We start from the raw sequence: 23,705 nt of genomic DNA, 5'->3' as shown, positions 1-23,705 counted from the left end.
TTACATCAGGATTGTGTTATCTGATTCCCTGAGGCTCTTAAGTTTTCCTTTATACTACTGTATAAAGAGTTACAATTCTGTGAGACAGTATCAGTATCTTAGCTGCTCTTTGTGGCCTAGCTGTGTGTGATTCAATACACATCTGAATACAGAAAGCCTATAAGTATATTTTTTACACTAAACCTGTTATCAGTGATAGTCATAATTGTGCTGCATTTATTAATTTGCTTGAGATTGCTTTTTTTTGGTGTCTGTATTTTGTTTTAGTTAACAAAACTGTGCTGCATTTACTAATTTGCTTGAGATTGCTTTTGTTGGCGTCTGCTTGTTTCCCACTCTCCCACTGTAGTGTTGCTGTGTTCTTATTTGGTGCTTATGGAATCTCCCGCCCCTGCTGTAAATTTGATTTTGGACACTCCTCGCAGTCCAACTCATTTGCTTACTGTACTGAGTACAGAGTGATCATTTGGGTAGGACTACCCTCTTGCTTCTTTGATTTTGGACACTCCTCCCAGTCCCATCTCATCTGCTCATTGTACTTTGTACAGAGAGAGCATTTGGGAAGGCCAACCACCTTAGTTTCTTAGTTTCTTAAACTTGAATTATCTTCTGTCCCTTCCCTATCCACAGAAAAAAAAAAGACACTTTATTCATTTATTTATTGTGTTCTTCCTCCTTACTGTTAAGTGCTGAAGTGGTTTTATTCTGCATTTATTTCATGTTCACTGACAACCCTCTTCTCCTAGCACATAGTTCTTCTACTTGTGAGAGATGCATCTATATCAGTAAACTGGAATCCATGCTCTCTCGAGCCTCAATCTGTACCCCTGACAAAAGAGGAGATTGCCAGCACAAACACGACACCACCCGCATCAGATAGCCAAGCACAGTACACCCTCATATACAGAGGTCCTCAATAAAAACTTACCTAAACAGCAGAGACCTCCAAAACACACTCACAGACATTCCACACACAACGCCAAACACATCACAGACATCATGCTACACACCAGTGTCTCACAAACACAGCCCATAAGGCATAACAATAAACTCATACAGCCCATAAAGCACAGCATTAAACCAAACATACTAGTCATTAGTGACTCAGTTGTGAGACACATTGATGTCCCCCTCACCAGGTGCAAAACAAGGAGAAGATCACGGTCAGTTGTCTGTCAGATGCCAGAATCCACCACATCATGCACGCACTTAAGTCTCTCCACAGGAGGTACAAGTATGACTCTGTCATTGTTCATGTTGGTGTGAATGACTTGAGACGTACCTCCCTGGACTATATTGAGAGACATGATTGAGCTGCCAGAGTATGTGTCCCAGTCAGGTATGACCCTAGCCTTAACTCATTCCCTCCAGTACAACTCTTTTGAGTGTGTACCTTTAACTCTGAGTGGGTGTGGCCTGAGCCTTTAAAAATGAAGTTATCACCTTACAGTTCTAACAAATACTTATTGACAGAGGTCAAATATCAATATAATTGTGTTTGCCATCATGTATGCTTCAAGATAAAATATTCTGATACCTTGTATGAAACATGGTTTTGGAATTATTATTGCAAGTATGAAAAAGTAATATCTGATGCCTAGAGGAGCAGTAGGGGGTAACTGTAGATGCACCTGGAGGCGTCACTCAGATGCAGCATTCTACCTAAACCAAGAATGATACCACAATACCAACAAAAAATAATTGACTTCAACAATTGGCTTAGTTTTTGGTGTCATTCCAAGGGGAGCCAATATCTATCTGTCTGGGATGACATGCTTGACAGACCTCAATGCTTTTCCCAAGATGGCCTCCATTTGTCATCCCTAGGATTCAGGATTCTGTCCAAGGCTCTTGCCTCCCTCATTGTGCCTTTTTTAAGTAATGTTCCGCAGACAAATCTTCCAACATAAAAGATTTGTCAAAAAGCAAACTGAAGGTCATGCTGCTGAACGCTAGGAGCCTTAACCTGAAAATGCACTCACTGGAGGCTCTCCTAGCACTGGAAGATTCTGACATCTGTGCAGTCACAGAAACTTGGTTTGAGGCTGCTGAGAGCACCCCTGCCTTACCAAGCTATTTTTCATTCCACACATTCTAACTCCAAAATGAGGTCAGGAAGACTAAGGGTGGTGGAGTTTCTATTTTCATTAAAAACAAGCACACCTCCAGACTGGTTAGCCAAAATCATGCCCTATAACTTCTCCAGCTGCAATTGACATTTGGAAAGACACCCATCCAAGCTATAGCCTGATATAGACTACCCTCCATGACTAAGGAGACCCACTCCTCCTACCTGGACCTACTTGAGTCCATCAAGGTACCCACTAACACCCTGATCCTTGGTGACTTCAACTACCCCACCATAAACTGGGTGAACTATTCCTGCTCTAATGCATGCACCCAGTGATTCCTTGATTTCAATTCTACTGCACTAAACCAGTTTACTCATCCCCCACAAGGGGAAATAGCATTCTAGACTTGGTTCTCACCAACATGGGTGACTGCTGCACCAGCCCCATAGTAAGTTCTTTGCTGGTGAGATCAGACAATTGGTCTGTCTCATTCAAAGTGTCTATGCCATCACCCCCCCCCCCAGCCATAACCAGGCTAAAAAGCATCTTAAAAACTGACTACAGCCTTCTAAGGGAGGGTATCAGCAGCTTCACACCACTGCCCCCCCCCTCAGAGGATGCAGACAAATATTCTTAACAGTATGCCAGTGCAGTATACAAGCACCTATACAACTGCATGGACTCAGCCATACCCAGCAGAACTAAAACCTGCTCTTCAAGGAAACACAAACCTATGTGGTGGACATCCTCTGGCTACAGGCTTTACAACAAAAGGAAGAAACTGTTGTCCAAGGGTAAAAAGCCACAAATACCCAATTGAAAAAACTCATTCCTTAGCTGCAACAAGCAAATTAGATCACCAGTGGAAACCTCCAAAGACAATTATGAATCAAAACTAGCCTCCAAAAAAAGGCTAACCACAAAGCCTTTTTCAGTACACCAGAAACCTCCATGGCAAAGCCCAGGTTTGTTTCAAATTAGTTTTTAATGGTGCCACTTACATTGATCCTGTTGACTTAGTCAATGTGCTAGCAGATAGGTTCAGAGAAAACCTCTCCCCCCTGCCCCCCAAAGGCCCATTTGACACCCCTGATACTTGCCCCTCACATCACATCTGCATAGATCAAGTGTTAAAGGCCCTATCCAAGACAAAAAACTACAGCTTCCATGGGACCTGATGGTAACCCAGGCTGTATTCTGTAACATATCCATCAAGAACTAGCCTTGCCATTGAGCACCCTATTCAACTATAACCTACATGCAGGCTTCATTCCAGCAGAGTGGAGAACTGCCATTGTCATCCCTCTGCACAAAGGTGGTGCCACTACTGACCCTGGTAACTATTGCCCCATTAGCTTGACAAGTCTGATTTGTAAGGCCATGGAGCATATTATTATGGATCTCATAAACAAGAATATAGGCAATCTCCGAGCACCTGACCCCACCCAGTTTGGATTTGTCAAGGGCAGATCTTGCCTGTTGAACCTGGTTGACATTTTTGAGACTGTCACCAAGGCACTGGATGAGGGGAAGTCAGTACACACAGCTTACCTTGACTTGGTCAAAGCCTTTGACACAATCCCCCACTCGGGCATCATCAAAAAGATAACAAAACTTGGTGTAAATCCCTATCTCATCAGGTGGGTGGACAACTGGCTCATTGATAGGACCCACAAGATCAAAATAGGTGCCAATACCTCCAGTAGCAGACCTGTCACTAGTGGTGTCCCCCAGGGATCTCTCCTGGGACCCCTATTACTTGGCATCTACTTCTCAGAGGACCAGGCAAAGACAAAAGGCCTGTGGCTGACCAAGTTTGCAGATGACTGTCATTGACTCCCCAAATGATGTTAACATACTTCAAGAGGGTCTCACAGCAATACATGATTGGTGCCAAAGTTAAATGCAAAAAAAATGTATTATCATACCATTCAGCTAAAACATGGCCCCTACTGATTACCACATTAGCAGCAACCCCTTAATCACACAACCTGTGGTGAGAGACCTGGTACACAAGTTGACAACAATCTCACATTTGACCATCATGTAGCAGGAGTGGTCAGAAAAGCCTTTTACTTGGTTCATCTCCTAAGTAAAGGGATTTCATCCAGAAAAAAAGGTTATTACCTCTCTGTACTCCTCCCTCATTAGGCCAATAATTGAGTACAATGCCCCGTTTGGTATGTACCTCTCCAAACACCTACACCAACTGAAAAGGCCACAGAAATACCTCATAAAGAGAATCCATGGCCTCCAGCAACTGTCCTATGTGGACAGGCTCAAATTACTATCACTCTACTCTGTATCATACAGAGGTGACCTGTGTCTTGTCTACAAGACAATCTCAGATCCTGCTCTACTAGAGATGCTCCATATCCGTAAGTCTAACTGTTCATTTAGTACCCAATCAAAAGGCTTAAATCTAATATGTGACATTAACAAAACCTGCTGGAGATACAGGTTTGTCCCCCAGAGGCTGGCCCATCTCTGGAACAGACTCTCCATACTCATCAAGCAAAGTACATCACTGACCCTCTTCAAGCACAGCCTTGATGAGTGGATGGGCAACACAAATTTGTCCCGGGGTTCCACCTGTGTCCCTCATTGACAGGGGCGACAGGTGCTGATTGTGATTTCTTTTCTAGGGATAAACTTTTGGCTAGGCTTGTAAGGGCCCCAGAGCCATTAGCCTAGTAATGTCCTATGATCCAATGATCCTATGAATCCTGTCTTTGCACACCATTAGAGTACACTCTAGAGTAAGAAGTACATAGAAAAATATATACTCTTGAAATCAGAAATATCCTCTTCACTTGCATAAGATGCCTGTTGTAGTAGTTCAGTTTACATAATAGTAATAAGAAAATGCAGTCCAGAGACAGCTATGTCTGCAATGAAAAAAAAAACCTCATTATTGGCTCATTAGCATATATCTGAATTCCACTCCAGCTAACACTAGCACTGTCACACCTGATGGTGGTAGTTTTTCATTCACTGCCCATACATCCACTCACTGCCCATTCATCACATTGAGAACAGGGGGCTAGCTCTCTGCAAAACTACGCGTTTCTGATGTTTACAGTATCAATGTTACAGCACTTCAAAGTTATGCCATTTCACTCTTATAGGTTTGATGTTATGAATGTCCACACCTTCAAAGAGTGCCTTTAAAACCTTAGGTTCTTGTAGATCAGTGTGTGTACAGCTTTAAGAAGCTTTCTAGGGGCTTGCACAAGTGTATAAATACTGAGCACGTGTGATCCTGACTGCCATTTTGTAGTTAACTATTGAGATGTAAGCGTGTATGTCTTTGTAGTCTGTCAGTTAATCAGTTCAATTATATTTTGTAATGCTGCTATCCATCCTGATGTGTTTCTATGCAATAAAGAATATAAACAAACTACCCATCTGTTTGTCATCTATACTAGGGAAGGACAAGTGACATAGTGTCAGAAGTGGCATGTCTAAAAGGACATGGTGCCAGAAGGCAATCCAGATTCTTCAGTTCGAGACCAAGAGGCATTCAGTTAACACTGGAGGAATATATCAGCATGAATCATCCCTACTGCACATATAACTCACAAAACAGGTTAGAAAAAATTTCAGGTATTAAAAATGCTGAAGCTATTTCTTATTCACAAAATATGAAATGAGGCATTCAGAATGTTCTAAATTAATTTCTAAGTAACAGAAATATTCAATATTACTATATATTAACAGGTAGTGTTGTCACCTCACAGGAAGACGTTGTCCTGTTCAATTCTCAGCTAGAGCGTCTTCTGTGTGGAGACATGCGTGAATGGGCATACCTTCGTTGAAGGTTGTGCGTCAGAGCTGGCAACTCAGCACATAAAAATCTACTGCCAATCATTAGTGGACCAAAGTTCCGCTGGGGCGACCCCTAACCAGGAAAAGCGGAAAGACACAACAACAACTATATATTAACAGAAATATTCAAAATAACTATGGAAAATGTTTGAAATAAAATCTGAATCACATAAAATGATTAAAATAAGGGAAACAGCATTTTTTTGGTAAGCACTAGTTTTTCACATTAATCAAAGTTATTCAAGTTGTCTGAAGTGTATGAAGTGTTCCCATGTTTGTGCAGTATTGCAGTACAGTTATTTCACAGAATACCAGCTATTACAAAGCATATTTCACAAAGTACAGTGTTTTGAAGAGATTTTTAGACATTTAAATGTTATTACAAGTGCTAGCTGTGTGCATGTCCATATATAATTAGAAGGACCACATTTTTCAGTGTGTTTGGGCATAATTTGTTGGCATGGCAGACAGATTTTGAAAACCAGCTCTAACTGTGTTTGACAACAATATTGCAGAGAACAGGAGAGTGCTTGAGCAAGAGTACAATATTTTCCTACAGGCTGCATTTTCTGATAAAGATGATCATAAAAAGGCATTTATTCTGCTTAATTTAGCTGGTTCAGAAGACATAGAAAGGTATCGATCATTGTGTATGCACCTGCTGTATTTGCAGGAAAGGGGTAGGCCATCATATGGTTGAACTGGCTGAGTCAAGGGCGGAGCCCAAGTGCTTAAAATGTAAATTTAGAGAAATGTGTAACCTCCAAATAAATGTTACAGAGGAAAGGCACTTATTTTACGCAAGGGATCAAAAGCCTGGCGAAACTTTTGCAGCATAAATAACTGATTTGAGAAGCAAGGCTAAAACGTGCAGATTTGGTGATTTAAGGGATGAGTTGATAAAAGACAGAATTTTGTGTGGTATTAAAGATTATGTTGTGAGAAAGATTTTGCTTCATGACATTGATTTAACTGAATAAGGCTATTAAGATTTGTCACATATATGAGCTTACAGAAAAGCACACAAATATGCTTACAAATTTCTAAAGCCTATGTTGATAGTATGCAGCACGTGGTTAAAAGAAACAGGTCCAAGCACATGGCTGCAATGGTAAACCCTGCAACACTCACTGGGAAACCCCATAGCTTTCAAGCAAGTTCAAAGGCTGCTCTGGAAACTGCACAGTCTCAGTGAACCATAAGAGTGAGTCAAAAAACTCAAAGCATGTGCCCCCACCCAGTTTCTTAGCCAACTGTTGTAATTGTGGAAGAAGTCATGAACCTAAAAGGGAACTTTCCAAGTCTACACCAAAAAAGTATATGAGCACCTACATAGCTGTATGGACTCAGCAATACCTGACAGGACCAAATCATCTCCCTTAAGGAAGAGTAAACCTGTCTGGTAAAAAACAGGAATAAACAAATTCTATAACAGAGGGAAAAATTGCTGTCCAGGCCCAAGAAGGAGAAGGTGCCAAGTTGGACACAATCTCTCCTTTGTCTGAACAAGCAAATAAGATCACTGGTGAAATCCTCTAAAGCTAACTTTCAAGGCCTTCTTTACATATGTCCGCAATCCCAAAGACAACATCCAAATCTGCTCTGAACTGGTAGTCAATAACACCACATACACAAATGCCATAGATATAGCCAACCTGCTGGCAGACAGGTTCAGTGAAAACCTCACCCCCCTGTCCCCCCCATCAGTAAACTAGGACATCCCCAGCACCTGCCCTCCCTCCCCTCATTACCAGGGAGCAGGTCCTTAATGCCCTCACAATGGCATAAAATACAGTCTCCATGGGACCTGATAACATCCCTGGCTGTATCCTACATAAACTCGGGTATGAGCTCTCAGCTCCATTAGACACCCTATTCAACCAACGCCTGAGCACCGGCTTCATCCTAGCTGAATGGAGGACAGCCACTGTCCCAGGCAATTATAGGCTCATCAGCCTAACTAGGCTGATCTGCAAGGCCATGAAATGCATTATTATGAACGTCATAAACAAGGACATTGGCAACCTCCAAACCCTTGACCCCAAGCCATTTGGTTTTGGTTTTGTCAAAGGGAGATCATGCCTGTTAAACTTTGTCGACTTCTTTGAAAGAATTAAATATTTTGTACTATTCTGATAAATGTAAGACCCATAGAACTCAAAGCTGACACAGGTTCAAAGTACAATGTTTTGTCTGCAGAAACATTTGCTAGAGCATGTGCTGGAAAGAAGCTTGATTTGCTAAAGAGTGTGAAGTGTGTTGCATATGGGGATGATGAGATTCAAATGGAAGGCTCAGTAGTACTTTCATGTTGCTCTGCTCGGAGAAGCTATGTCTTGTTATTTTGTGTGGTCAAAAGGCATGCCCAGTCATTATTATGGCTCAGAGACAGTTTGAAACTGGGACTGCTTTCATTTAATAAGGAAGTCCATCATGTTAGCTTGAAAAACCACTGCCCTGATTTCACCCAATATATTTTCTCTACCTATGCTGATCTTTTCGAAGACAAACTAGGCAAGCTTCCAGTTGTGTACTCCATGAAGTTAGACCCAGATGTCAGCCCAGTTGTCAGACCAGCCCAGAAAGTTCCAGTAGTTATGCAGAACAGAGTTAAAGGTGGGCTGGATAAAATGGTGCAGTGAGGTTTGATTTGTCCAGTTAGTTCTTCTACCCCAAATGAATGGGTATCTTCCATGGTGGTAGCTCATAAGAAAAGCTCAGATGATATCAGAATATGTATTGATCTATGAGATTTGAACAAGGCACTGAAAAGACCTCATCATCCAATGTGTACAGTCAAAGAAGTTGCAGCACTGATGCTAAATGCCACTGTTTTTTCTGTCTTAGATGCAAAGAGTTCATTTTGGCAAATTTTGCTTGACAAGAAATCCTCGTTGCCAATTACATTCAGTACTCCATTTGGCAGGTACAGATTTTTGAGAATGCCATTTGGGATACATTATGCCAGTGAAGTCTTTCAACATGCAATGGAGCAAACATTCTGGGTATCCTTATGCTATTATCATAGTTGATATTCTACAGGTCGTAATGGTGAAGCTGAGGATGACAGAAAGCTCAATAAAGTTCTGGAAAGAGCTTATCAATTGAATCTCAAGCTGAATCCTAAGAAGTGCAAGTTCAGGTTATGAGAAGTTACTTATGTTGTTCATTTGTTTGCCAGTTCAGGCTTGCGACCAGACCCTTCCAAGCAAACAGCTATTCTTGAGATGCCAGTTCCAGACAATTTTCAAGCCATTCAATCCTTTTTGGAATGTTAACTACCTACACAAATCCATTCCAGATTTAAGCCAACTAGCAGCACCACTTAGAGAGCTGACATATAAAGATATATCCTGGTCATGGTTGGAACAGCACCAAAGAGCATTTGATGTCCTGAAACAGAGAATTGCCAGTACACCAACTATCAGATACTATGATGTTTACAAACCCGTTACTCTTTCCTGCGATACTTCGAAATTTGGTCTTGGTGCAGTCATTCTCCTAGAAGATCAGCCTGTTGCCTATGCGTCCAGATCTCTAACCCAAAATTAATTGCAGTATGCTCAGACAGAACTCTTGGCAATTGTGTTTGCATGTTCAAAGTTCTGTGATTATATGTATGGTAGACCTATCCAGATCGAAAGAGACCACCAACCTCTAGTCAATATTTTGAGATAGCCTATGCATTCAGCTCCAGTCAGACTTGATGTTGAGATTGTAGAAGTACAATTTCAATCTTGTCTAACAAAAGGCAAACTTCTTTATCTTGCTGATACATCATCCACATCACCAAAAAATACCACTGAAGAGCATGAGAATGAAAAAAATTGATTTTGAATTCATGGAAGTGAGTAATCTTTCTTCCACACATCTCAATGAGCTTAGAAATCATACAGCCTCAGATCCTGTTTTACAGAAGCTCAACCACTTTATCAATCAAGGATGGCTTCAAAGCAATCTAGCTTACCTCAAGAAGTGCAACCCTATTTTCCTTACAGAGATAATATTTTGTCTACAATGGTATTGAGATGAAATGTCCAAAAGTAATTGTTCCAAAGTCTTTGCAACATGAGTATATTGCTATCTTGCATTGTGGTCACCCAGGAATCAATTCTTCTAAAAGGAGGGTGAGAGGACTAGTGTTTTGCCCTTCTATGTCACAAGACATCAAGAGAGTACTTTCATCTTGTTCTGTATGTAATAGTACAAAGCCACATCAATAGAAGGAACCACTTCAGCTAAACGAGATTCCTTAATTACCTTGGTCGACAGCAGCCACTAACATTTTCGAATGGAATGGTCAACATTACTTGGTATTAGTAGACTCTTACTCCAACTGGTTCGAGATTGACCTACTTCCTAATCTAGTGTCCAGTACTGTCATTACTAAGATGAAGCATCATTTTGCAGTCCATGGTAATCTGCACAAAGTTATTTCTGACAATAGTACACAGTTTACTATTCAGCAATTCAAACAATTTGATAAAGAGTGGGATTTTACTCATGTTACAAGTAGTCTTGAGTACCCCCAGTCGAATCGTTTGGCAGAACGTGCAGTTCAAAGTGTGAAACAGTTACTTGAAAAGTTGAAATGAGTTAATAGTGATGTTTTTCTGAATCTCTTCAATTACAGAACTACTCCTCTTAATAAACATCTCGGCTCACCTGCCCAGAGACTTCTGTTAAGACAAAACAGAACTATCTTACCAATTAACTGTAGCTTGTTGGTTCCAAGTGCTAGGAATAACAGATCTGTGAAAGCCTGTCTGTTAAAGCCCAGAAATCTTATTATGATAAATCCAGCAAACCTCTCAATTCATTACATGAAGGAGAGACAGTGAAAATGCAGATGTGCAAATGTTAAGACTGGATTGGAGTCATGAAGAGTATTTGCTCAGAGCCGAGGTCATACATTGTGGAATCACAAGGAGTAGAGTTTAGGCGGAATTCTAAACATTTGATACTAGTGTCTGAGCCTGTACCACAGCACGTAACCTGTGAGAAAGACTCTTTATGTCAGAGTGAGTTGTCCAGCGTTTCAGTTCCTGAGCACATTACAGTATATATCCCTGTTCCTGAGATGAATCCCAAAGTTCCTGATATGTGATGCTCACTGAAGACTGTGCCTGTTGCTAAATCCCAATTCTGAAAACTATGTTACTAGATCATGTCATATTTCCAGACCATGTTATAGATACATGGCAACATGGACATGAACATTGTGTTCGTTTCTAATGTCTATATTATTGCATGCCTTATTCTAATGTCTTGAAGACAATCTATTTACGAGGGAGGATGTAGATCAGTACATGCGTACAGCTTTAAGAAGCTTTCTAGGGGTTTGCACAAGTGCAGAAATACTATGCATGTGGAGCCTGACTGCTATTTTGTAGTCAGCTGTTGAGATGTAAGCATGTATGTCTGTATAGTCTATCAGTTAATACGCTTGTTTGTATTTTGTAATGCTGCTACCCATCCTGATGTGTTTCTATGCAACAAAGCATATAAACAAGCTACCTCTCCTGTTCTTCATCTGTACCAGAGAGGGACGAGCAACAGTTCTCATATTCCACTTACAAAATGTACAGACTGAGACTAAATTAAGTCCATTTGGATCCGTGATCTAAACAGATTACCAAAATGAATAAATGAAATAAAAATAAATAAAGATTCTGGCTTGTCGATGTTCTAACATAAACCCATCTTAATAACTAAAATATGTTTAATGTTGTTTTAGCTTGCAACTATTAGGTTTGCTTGCATTCCTGGTTTCTTGAATCTCTGTTGCACACTTGTGTTTTTCTTTACATAACTGCTGGATAACTATGTGCCTTTTGATTGTGTTTTTTGTATATACATTTTGGATAAGCACCTTTTTTTCCAGCTTGGGCTAAGGGTAATGTCTGAAAATAGTCTTTGAATGTGTTCATTTTCCTGGTCAAAAGTTAAAAATAAGAAAAAGAAAAGTTAAAAATAAGTACATGAAAAAGATTGATTGCCATGTATTTCTGAGTGCATCCATTGCTAATGTGCTAGATTATTCACGCTGAACTGCTTTACCTTTTGTTTTTAATGGAAGGCTTGTAATCACCATATGACTGCATGCACAGCTTACAATGGATATTATATCAATTGACTGTTTATGCCACTTAGATTTTTTGGTCTGTAATATAAGCATATAAACTACTAACGTGAAAATCTTCCTTTCAGTGAGTACTGGGTGAGTTGTGAGTAATTTGATTCATATTGTGTAAAGGTAGATGCATTACCAGAGCTTTCTGCTTCCACTTAAATGACAGCAAGCTCAGATTTGTTGTTTTGACAGATTAATCCCATTGCATTGTAGTTTTAGTAGTGGTTAAAGTAAGTATTTTGTAAAGTTCAGTTATTAGCTTGGCTAGTTTTGTGGAAAATAAACTGTTACTTTCCATATACTTTTTCATAGCATAAGATATGATACACCACATTCTCTGATGTGTAGTAAGACATGATAAACCTTCCAAGTGTGCCTTTAACACCAGAGGTATGTGTCTGTTAGGTGATAAGCAACACCTCAGGTTCTCATATTCCAGTTATAAAATGGACTTATGTTTAGGTGGTAATTTTCTTTTGCATGCACTTATTATACTTTAGATTAATCATAGATAAAATAGTCACTTTTTAATATTTATCTGACGTTTATTTAAATGATATTTGGTTTAATTCCTTCTGGCAATCTCCCGAATGATAATGTGTAATACAACTTACATGTTTTACTTCCTTTTAATCTTTAGACTTAATAAAGCCAATAGGAGTTACAGTATAACCCATTTTACAAAATGAGCAGCAATTATTCCAGTCTTCTAAGCTTCAATATGTCTTACAAGGATGTTTCATAAGTTCTACAACTGCAGAATGAGAGAAAGTTTGCTTGCATCTCATCTTTAAAAGACAACATGAAATGACTTATCAATATATAACATTAAGCAAGCAAGGCAGTGCACAAAAATTTAACATCAGACTTTTAAGACACAGGAACATAGGGGAGATGTGTTTCCCTTGAGATTCAGCCCTGTGGTACAGAAAGAGAACATTCTGATTGTAACCTAGCTGAGAGAAGTGTACTGAGTGTCTTGGCAGCTGGAGGAACTGCAATGACAATGTCTGCATGCATTTGTCCAGAAAGGCTGTCTGGTTCTATGGTGTAATGGATAGCACTCAGGACTTTGAATCCAAAAGTCTGAGTTCAAATCTTGGTGAAACCTATCAGTCTTAAGTTTGGTGGCAGATTTAGCAGAGGATTATGGGTATGAGTTATTAGCATGTTGCTTCTTATAGTCCAGCAGTGAATCCTTTAGATACCATTTACATACTGTATGACTGATCAAGTGATTACCTGGACTGCATTCATAGTAACTACATGTGTGCTTTCTCCTTTGAAAATTTGTTAGGGTAATCCACTGATACAAGTAATCCCTTTCCATTTTTATGTATTGTATATTGAGCTGATATTCATAAATCCCTGGACCCTTTTCTTTCTATTTATGCTTCAAATAAGGTACCAGTATATTTGGGAGGTAGATGTTTATAGTATCTGCACAAGTGGCTTGTGCTCGTGTGTGGGTATCTGGCATGTGTGCTTCTAGAAATTCTTGGTTAACTGTAAATATTGGCCAATCAGAGTTTAATATGCTTTAGCCATTTTATACATTTGCATTATGTATGGTAATGCTTGTGTTACTGTTTTCTGTGATTTTAAGCAGATAACCCAATAAAAAGTGTTGAATAGTAGCAGTAAATCATCCTATATAAGAAATTCTAAATGTTAATGTCTGATCTACATAGGAACTGTTTCAAATGAGTACAGAGCATTTGAAGATACATCTCTGCAGACTAGTAGTTTATATGGAGCTGGAGATGGTATTCCTAGTTTTGAATGAATGATCATGATTAATTCATGTGACCTCAGTCTGCACAGGCTGAGAGGTAAACTAATGAAGTCAGTGAAGTTTCTTATTTCAAACAACGAAAACATTATGGTGAAAAAAAACTTCTGTGCAAACTTCCCAAAGAAAACTGTAGCAGTGAATTGTGTTGTGGCATATAACCTATAGGCTTAGATTAAAAGAACACTCATTTAAGAAACTTAGGTGAACAAATCACTACTGCCCAGACCAAAATAAATATCTAGATACATTGCTGTAAAAAATGCACCCACAAAAGCTATTCATCTTGTGCATCTAAAGTGACAAAACTGGATATAGTTAAAAATGTTGACAACACGGTAAGTCCTGCCTGTTGAATATATCCTAATGACTTGCGAGAAGACTATTATTGTTACAGCATTCAGTATAAATGCATAAATAATATATATTAATAATATATATCTATCAGATATTGACTTATATAAAGTTAAACCACAGCACAACAGAATGTGGTGGGAAAAGGAGCTGTATATTATTTTCAGCACATCACAGGTGCCTTCATTATTTTGCCTTAGATAAAAAAGGTAGAAATAAGAATCCCATAAATATAAATGTGCATAACAAAATACAGAAAAAGGTTATGACAGCCCAGTTATGTTTCTTGTGTTTCTTCTTTAAACAACAATATTTATTACACTTGTAGAAGAACCATATTTGTTTTATACAAGTCATTGCATGCCTCCTTGCATTGATCTAGATGCATCATTATAGAGCCTTACCAGCATTGTTTGGAAGACTTTGTCTTAATGTAGCCCATTTTTGTGATTTGTGTAACATGCTGACAAGACAAGCTGAGCAACAAAATCTGGTAGGTTATTGATTGTATGTGAAGGCATATTGACTAGCCTGTAGTTGTTAGAATCCCAGTGGGCTATTTTGTGAATAAGAGAATGCTGAAAGCTGACCTTCATTCCCTTGTTACTTCATCATTGTACTCCTCCAAAGCAGGTGCCAGTGGTAGCACATCACTTTGCAATCTTAGTATTAGGCTGCATTGCATCTCCCCTTGTTTCCAACACACAACCACCGTATTTAAGTAGTTTGCCACTAGGTCTGTTATAATTACATTCTAATTGAAAACACTCACTTTCTCCTAGTGTCCTACCTTTATTAAGAGGCATGCTGCTATGGATATTTTGCCTGCAGGTAGCTATGAATAAGTATATGGAAAGTAACAGTTTATTTTCCACAGCTGTTCTCTCTCTCATTAAGCAAAGCATAACATTTATGATACTGAAAGTAATAGAGTTTGCAGAATGTGTCCCTCTTGCACCTTTTTTCATGCAGATCAAAATGTTCCTTGCTATTCATGTCTCTATCTTGACTAGCCCAAAGCGCCCTGACTAGTAGTTCATTTAGAACCTAAGTTTTATACACTAGCTGTCCATATTTCTAAATTTCAGTAATCAAGCATGCCATTAATTTCAGTGACTATATTTTGGTTCTCTGTCACTCTTTAAGGTTGGTCTTTTTAATTTATCATGGATTTTTGCCTATTTTTGAAAGGTATTATCAGAAAAAACGGAATAATTTGAATTTCCTTGAACTTCCCTCTTAAGACAATGATCACACATTTGGCACTACCTAAAATATGCAGGAGCTATTAAGTCTGCATAAAATGTCTGCCTCATGATGTTATACCAGTTCCAGGTCCTGTAGTTGCCCTACAGTGATTATTAAAACTATTTATTATAGTTTCAGGCATGCATCCTTTTCAGTGTAGACACATGCATAGCAATGTACAAAACCAATGACTCCTGTTGTACAGATTTATAGACTGAGATATCTTTCTTTTCCTAGCCTGAATTATAGAATACATGTCCTCCATGTGTCTACAGAGCTTTTTACAGACTTCTATAGCCATCACATCTTAAATTCAGCTATAGTGAAAATCTACAACAGTACTGTGAGACACCATGTGCATTTGATAGCTGTGAAATGGGAATGATGAATTACATACTCAGTCCAAGGCAAGACAGCATCAAGTGATCAGCAAGGATATTACTGAGTTTATTTTTTTATTTAAGCAGGAAATTCCGACTTGGAACAAAGCCAATTTTCAGTGGAGGCCCAAGAAGAAATGCTCCAGATGCATGTCTTTGTAACATGGGAGGAAACTGGAGTAGCTGGAGAAAACCCACATGAATGCAGGGAGGAAATGCAGACTCCACACAGAAGGCACCCCAGCCAAGAATCAAACCGGATAACCTCTTCTGACAATGCTACATCTGCACCACTGCATCATCCGACATTTATAATATATTTATTTATTTATCTATTTATTTGACATTTGTTAATCAGCTAAGTCTAACTGAGCATGAGCCCATTTTCAGCGGAGGCCGAGGGAGAAAAGCTCCGCACAGAAAACTTAGCAAGGTATTGTATTGCAATATTCACAAAACGTTTTGAATACAAGTGTATACTCTAGTGCAAAGGGAAGTGAAGCTACCAGTAAGATCTCAAATGGAATACATGAATTATTAATTCAGTAGGCAGTGAAGTAAAAGATTCAAGAAGTCAATGATGGTTACTATAGTCACATAAACATCTCCAAATGTAGGACAAAGTAGAGTAGGTAAGGAAGCTCAGGGGGAAAAAGTAGTAAATAAAATAGTTCAGCCAGGTGGAGAAGATGAGAGCAGTACATCTTCTTCTTTCAGCTTTTCCCAGTTAGGGGTCACACAGCGGATCACCTGTCTGCTCATGACTGGCAGTGGATTTTTATGGTGTCGAGTTGCCAGCCCAATGCCCAGCCTTCCACAGAAGGCACACACATGCATTCACTCACACCTAGGGCCAATTTATAGTATCCAATCCACCTACAGCATGTCTTTGTAAGGAAAACAGAGCACCCAGAGAAAACCCACGTGACCACAGGCAGGACATGCAGAGTCCCCACAGAAGGCACCGCAGATGAGGATTGAACTGGAGAACCTCTTGCTGTGAGGCAGCAATGCTAACCACCGCAGCCACCCCAAGATCAGAGCAGTACATAAAGAATATAAAAAAAAGACGTCTGAGACTAAAGAGTGATATGCTAAAGTAATAAGGGAGATAGAGGATGGAAGGTTAAGAGACTTTAAAATTACTAGAGTCAGTGATTTCCATTGGGCTTTGGCAGGAGCAGATCCTTGAGTTAAGTAATATTTCTTTTAAGGCCTTTTTGAAGTTATGAGTATTAGATATAGTTCTGATGGACCGAGGTAGTTTGTTTCAAGCTAAGGCAACAGAGTAATTATATGGTTTCTGGATGTTTTTTTGGGGGGGGCTGGGGGGGTTTATAGATATCCAAGAGGAACTGGTCTCAACTTAAACTTAAGAACATTCAATGAACAAACATTTATTTCCTTTCTATGAGATATATGACTGCATTTTAATACTTTGTACTAAGTGACAAATAGTAAAGTATATTCTAGTTATGCAGTATTTACATGCTTGTCTTTGTATTTATCCTAAGTTCATTGACTTGTAAAACCAGTCTATTACAGATAGCAGCATGCATACCTCTCAACCTCCCAGTGCAAGAAATCTGGACAAAGCCCAAAATAATGAGGGACAAAAGCTCCAAAACAGTGATAGATTTTAAATACTATTCTTATAAACACAGAATGTTGATAGAATAACAGGATTTATGTCCGCATGCATTTTCTGAACAATATTGAAATTGAAACTCAAATGTATGTCATTATGTAATGACTTAAATCCTCAGAGATTTGCCAGAAAACCACAAATTTTATGAGGAAATTACCAATTGTCCCGTCTCCCCTTTAAATAACCACACCACACACATAAAGACATTTAACAACCTTTTATTAAACTGTATTATATAATGAACTATGTACACAAAAAACAACATTAATTATCTTCCTTAGCAACGATGATCTTCGGGCAGCATCACCACTCACCCTGGACGAACTTTACCTCAAGGCAGCGTACCAACTCACCCTGATACCTTCTCCACCGGGGCCGCATACCTACTTACCCACATAAAGAGACAGCGTACCTACTCACCTCAACACCATATCAAACTATAAACCAATAACCACCTTCTTTAGAGGGGGAACAGAAGAGGACAATCCTGTCCCTCTTCTCCACCTCAAATTGCCCACATCTTCCATCCATATATAAAAGAGGAGGGTGGGAGGCCACCAACTCACGCCAAATGTGCCTACTTCCTTTAATCCCAAACCCTTAGTACTGTCAGAAGTCCCACCTACTCCTACCTCACTTCCTTTTACATCTCCCTCTCTCCTTAACCCTTTCACCACCACAAACCCTCTATCCTAACCAACTACAATCTTTACCTTCCTTTCTACCACTATACCCTCCCCACACCCCTTTACCCCCTTACTCGAGGGTCCGGGACAACACCCACGAACCCACCAGGGAGCACAAACAGCAAACCACTACTATACCACTGATGAAGAAGCATGATGGACCCCAGAATACATGCCACAACCACCAGGATAGCGACTACGGACACAGCGTCCCACGAACCCACCAGGGAGAAGATATTCCACCACCACCGAATTCCAGGACAGAGGGACACCTGGACGACAACTACGCCATCCTGAAGGGAAACCGGAGAAGATAAACATTCACCCATGAACCCAGCAGGGAGCACGAACAGAAAACACACCACTACCAGCAACAAAGATGAAGCCAGATGCAACAATGGACCCCTGAGGAAATGATCTGCCACTATACCCCAATGCTCCTGCCTACCATGACCACTGGGAGAACCATTTACCCCAGAAACAGACACAACCTGCCCACGAACCCACCAGGGAGCATGAGGGGATAATCCACCACTACCTCTCAACCTAACTGGGACCGGATTACACTGATGAACCCCCCTTTGCTTACCATGACCACCGGGGGAACACCTTCCTCTTTTTTTTTTTTTTATATAACCCGACCGCATGGCACCAATGGCCTACTACCCAATGGAGCTAACAACAAGCCCAGCCTCCTCCCACGGATGTCACTCGATTGCATGGCCCCACCAAAACAAGGTCTGACGAATCCCCAGGAGACCTGCGGATGACAGGGAGAAAAGAAAACTTCAACACACAGGTAAGCCTAGCACTACTCCCATCCACTTCATTATATATATATATATATATATATATATATATATATATATATATATATATATAGCTATCTATCTATATATTTTTTTTCTGTTTTTTTTTTTTTTTCCACCCCCCAACCATTCACCCACGCACACACAGACACACACACATACCCACACACACACACACACACACACACACACACACACACACACACACACACACACACACACACACACACAGTACTTTATCACCCTTTCCTACCAGAAAGCTCAAACTATAATCCCAGACTCCAGCCCCCCTTAAATTAACCTCTAGAAAACACCAAAGGGGGGAATGACCCAGACCACCTAACCCTTCTCTCCCCACCATCCAAGGCCTACCTTCATCCACGATGCCTACAGGTCATCTGGAAGTAAGCTAGTTGTCACTCCACCAACTCACGCCAAATGTGCCTATTTCCTTTAATCCCAAACCCTTAGTACTGTCAGAAGTCCCACCTATTCCTACCTCACTTCCTTTTACATCTCCCTCTCTCCTAAACCCTTTCACCACCATGCACCCACTATCCTAACCAGCTACAATGCTTACCTTCCTTTCTACCACTATACCCTCCCCACACCCCTTTACCCCCTTACACGAGGGACCAGGACAACTTAGTTTATCCCAAACTGCATATATATGTGGCAACGATCTGGACATTCTAAAATCTGGGCAGTTGAAAGGTATGGCTGCATGGGTATAACAAATATATCAGTGATAAACATTCATATTTGTAAATAAACTTTTTTTCAGTTAATGTACCTATTTTTATCTAATATGTAAATCTGGCTGTCATATTCATAGAAATACATTTTCATCTAAGTTACATTTGTATTTTAAATACAGTTCTTTAAATCAAGCCTGATACAAATTAATCTCCAGAATACCTGATATTCAGATATGTATCATTGCCTTTTATTTTCGGTGAACCTCCTAAATGTTGTGGTCCTATAAACGTTGACATGCATGCACTGAAATATCTACTTGAACATTACTTCTATCTTATAATACCCCAAGTTTCTCAACAGCATACCTTGACTTGACCTAAGCTTTTGATGCAGTTCTCTACTCAGGGAATAACCTCCCCAATGTCACCCACTGGCTTCCCAAATGGCTCACATATAAGATGCAGGAAATTGAAATAGGGGAAGTTACCACCACAAATAGAACAGTCACTAGTGGTGTCCATCAGGGTTTTGTGCTGGGACCTCTCCTGTTTGGAATCTACTTTTGAAATAAAATCCAACACCAAAGGGTTCTGCCTGACAAAATTTGCTGATGACGGCAAGCTAGGAGCAGTCATTGAATTCCCAAATAATCACGCCATCCTGCAGGAAGAAAATAAATTCCAAAAATATGCATTATTATACCCTTTGGGACATCATATTTCCTAGGGAATTACCACACTGACAATATGCCAGTAAGAGCTAACCCATTTGTTTGGGACGTGGAAACTTATGTGGACAGTGACTTGACTTTTGATAATTCCATTTCTTCCATTTCTTCACACCCTAGTTTTAAAGCTGTCCACTGTTGCAAGAAAGTGCTTCTATATTGCAGAGCTTATAAACAAAGGGATTGTGTCTAGATCTAGGGATGTTATTGTCTTCCTTTACTCAGTCCTCATTAGGCCAGTCATTAAATATAATGCCTCCATTGACATGTATCTGTCCAGACACATATAACAACTAGAATGACCACAGATATACCTTACTAAAAGACTACAAGGCCTAGACAACATGCCCTACATGGACTGACTTAAAACCTTGTCACTATACTTGGTATCCTACAGACTAATAGGTAACTTGTGTCTGGAAAACAAAGTATCCCTTAACCTGATATTGATTTATGTACTGCAAAACAGCAAGTCCAATGGCAACAGTTTGCATACTTGCATACTACAAAACCCTTTGGTGTACACAAATTAGCAGTCTTAAATGAATAACATTTCAAATCAAACTGCTAAAAACAAGATGATAAAGATGCTTCTCTTCTTCTAAAGGCAGTTTTAGTAGATAATGTAGATTCAGTTCAGTTCACAGCAAAAGGAACACTTGTAATTGTTCAGTTAAAATGGAGTTCCAGTTCCATAATAATAATATTTCAATAACAGGCAGTACAGCTATAGATAGGTGGTTGGGCACCCTGGTTAATCACCTGTTTGTACTCCCACTCATGCTAGAGTTGAGGACTAAAAGAAATAAGTTCCTCAGTGCCTTTGCTGCCTCAGCTGCAAAAAAACAGAAGGAGCTCCCAAACAATAGTCTAGAAAAGCTCCTTGCTACAATTTATTAAACACACTGACTGTTCTTGTCACTATTCAGCAATGTCTATAATTATGGCTGCTTAAATGCTTTTATCACAATGGGCAACAGCACTGCAGGCAGAGCTTGGAAAGTGAATGGTGATTACAATAAAGTGCTAGTCATGCCCCTAACTGATTGCTACTAGTACAACTACCTTTCCTTTCCCAACCTTGTTACAACTCTGCTTGTCAAAGCTACCTGTAAAGCCTCCACAAATAAATAAGGTTCTAGTTCTCTTCAGAGAAGCCCATGCAAAACAAACTTCCAACATATTCAGCTTTCAGAGTATGAATGTTCAAAGCTAAAACCAAACAGGATAAATGCCTTCTTAGGTCTTGGACAAAAAGTAATAATTCACAGAAGCAAACTGACCTTATTTGGCATTGAGAAAAGGAAGAACTTGCTTTGCTGAAAATATTATTATTATTATGCAGTCTACTAAGCAATATTGCAGAATACCTTTTTTCTGGTTGCATTAAGCAGTTCAGCAAGATGTTGTCTAATGGCTGAAACTCATACATGAAATACTCCAACAAGGACCCCTTCAAATGCTAAAATAGTACTTTGCTTCCATTTCTTCATGTTCTGGTTTTAAAGCTGACAGTGATTAAATCATATTGAGCTGCTGCTGTGTGTATGTGTATGGGTGTAGTTGCACAGAAAATGAAGGTAATAAAATATCATAGGTGCAAATTCACATAAGAGTCTAGTGCATGACATTCAAAAATCTTTATTGAGCTTCAGCATATGATAGGCACTGAAACCCTTCACTGCTAGAGTGCTTTTATTGGTCATGAACCAGATCTGTCTGATAATGCATGTATCAATAACATTTTCCTGGATAAGGAGTCCTTGTAGGGAGATTTTTTTGTTGTTGTTGTTGCTTTATTTTTTTGTTAAGGTTTCTAGCATTGTATAGGAGTACACAAATGTTATCTAGACTCTGTTTTGTTATACTGGAAACTCTAGACAACTGATACTGCCTAAAAAAGGGGTTGCCAAGGATTAAGGCAATATACAAAATTCTTCAGTGAACAGGTGCAGGTCATCCCTAGCAAAGCAGTTAGGACTATCTACCATCTCTTCCCAGGTGGATATATAATGTACCTGTTTTGAATGACACCAGACATTTGTTGACCGGGAATGTCCGACTGAGCATGAGACCTTCTTCAGCAGAGGCCCGGTGAGAAAAGCTCCTTATAATAGATATTATAACAGATACAAATCATAATTAAGAGTATGCTTAGCATTTAGGTAAGATAATACATCTAGATTTACAAATATCTATGTCTACAGACTAAAATACATAGGAGTTTTATAGAATAGGCAATTTCTTACAGCATTGTGGTAAAAGAGCATAAACAGCTTAAAAGAGTAGGCTATGCTTTGATTAAAATAATATATCCAGATATAAAAGTAGGTAAATGAACAGATTAAAATACACAAGAATCATACAGGATATGTGCCTCAGCAAGCATTGGAGTATATAGGTATAGACAGGCAAAGTTAGTTACTATAGCAGTTAGTTGAAATAGAAAAGCAAGGATGGAGATATAAAGATTAGAGGAAGATTATATTCAAGTGAGTTTTGACATAGAGAGGAGTGGGTGTATTAGTAAGGTAGAGAAATAATAGAGTTAGGTATGGTCTTGATAAGGGCAGATCTAGGAGTTCATTACATTTTCTTTTTGGGTTTTTTTGAATTTGTGAGCATGGGATATTGTTCTGATGGACAGGGGTAGTTTATTCCAAGTTTGAGCAACTGAGTAGCTATACAGGTGTTGGTCAATTGTTTTTCGGGGCTTGTAGATATTCAAATGTAGTTGTCCTGTTGTCCTGAGCTCCAAAGAGTCCTAGTAGGAGTATAGAGAGAGATGAGGAAGGCTATGCTAGGGAAGGAGGCATTTTAAAACAATAAATAAACAAGTAAATTATAAAACAAACAAATAACTATTTACATGAGTCCACAGCTGATCAATATATCAACAGCAATTAATATGTGTATATTTTTCAAGCAATTCTTTAAGTTTAAGCCAAGATCTAAATCAATGTGTAATATTAGAACTTTTCATCTTTATAGTATGCAATTCACTACTGCAAACAATTTTTGTAATACTAATAAAATCAACACAAGATGGGGTAACTTTACTTTTCAAATTTTTAGTAATTACTTTTTTGACTATAGCAAAAATAGACAAAAGAAGAGGAACTCGAGTTTTTGAATCATCTCAGGAATTGGGGCATTAAATAAAACTAAAGATTTAGAAATATTACATCTATCTGACCACAGAGTTTGAATAAAGTTATTAGTTTCTTTCCAAAAAGGGGAGATGAGTTCACATTCATATGCCATAAGCATCCAGTCAGCTATTATTTCAGAATCACATCTCCAGCATTTAATTCTATTTGATTTATATG

This window comes from Protopterus annectens, chromosome 4.part0 (assembly GCF_019279795.1).
Source record: "Protopterus annectens isolate FY-2018-M chromosome 4.part0, PAN1.0, whole genome shotgun sequence".
In the NCBI taxonomy this organism is placed as follows: Eukaryota; Metazoa; Chordata; order Ceratodontiformes; family Protopteridae; genus Protopterus; species Protopterus annectens.
Note: the sequence above shows the minus strand (reverse complement) of the source record.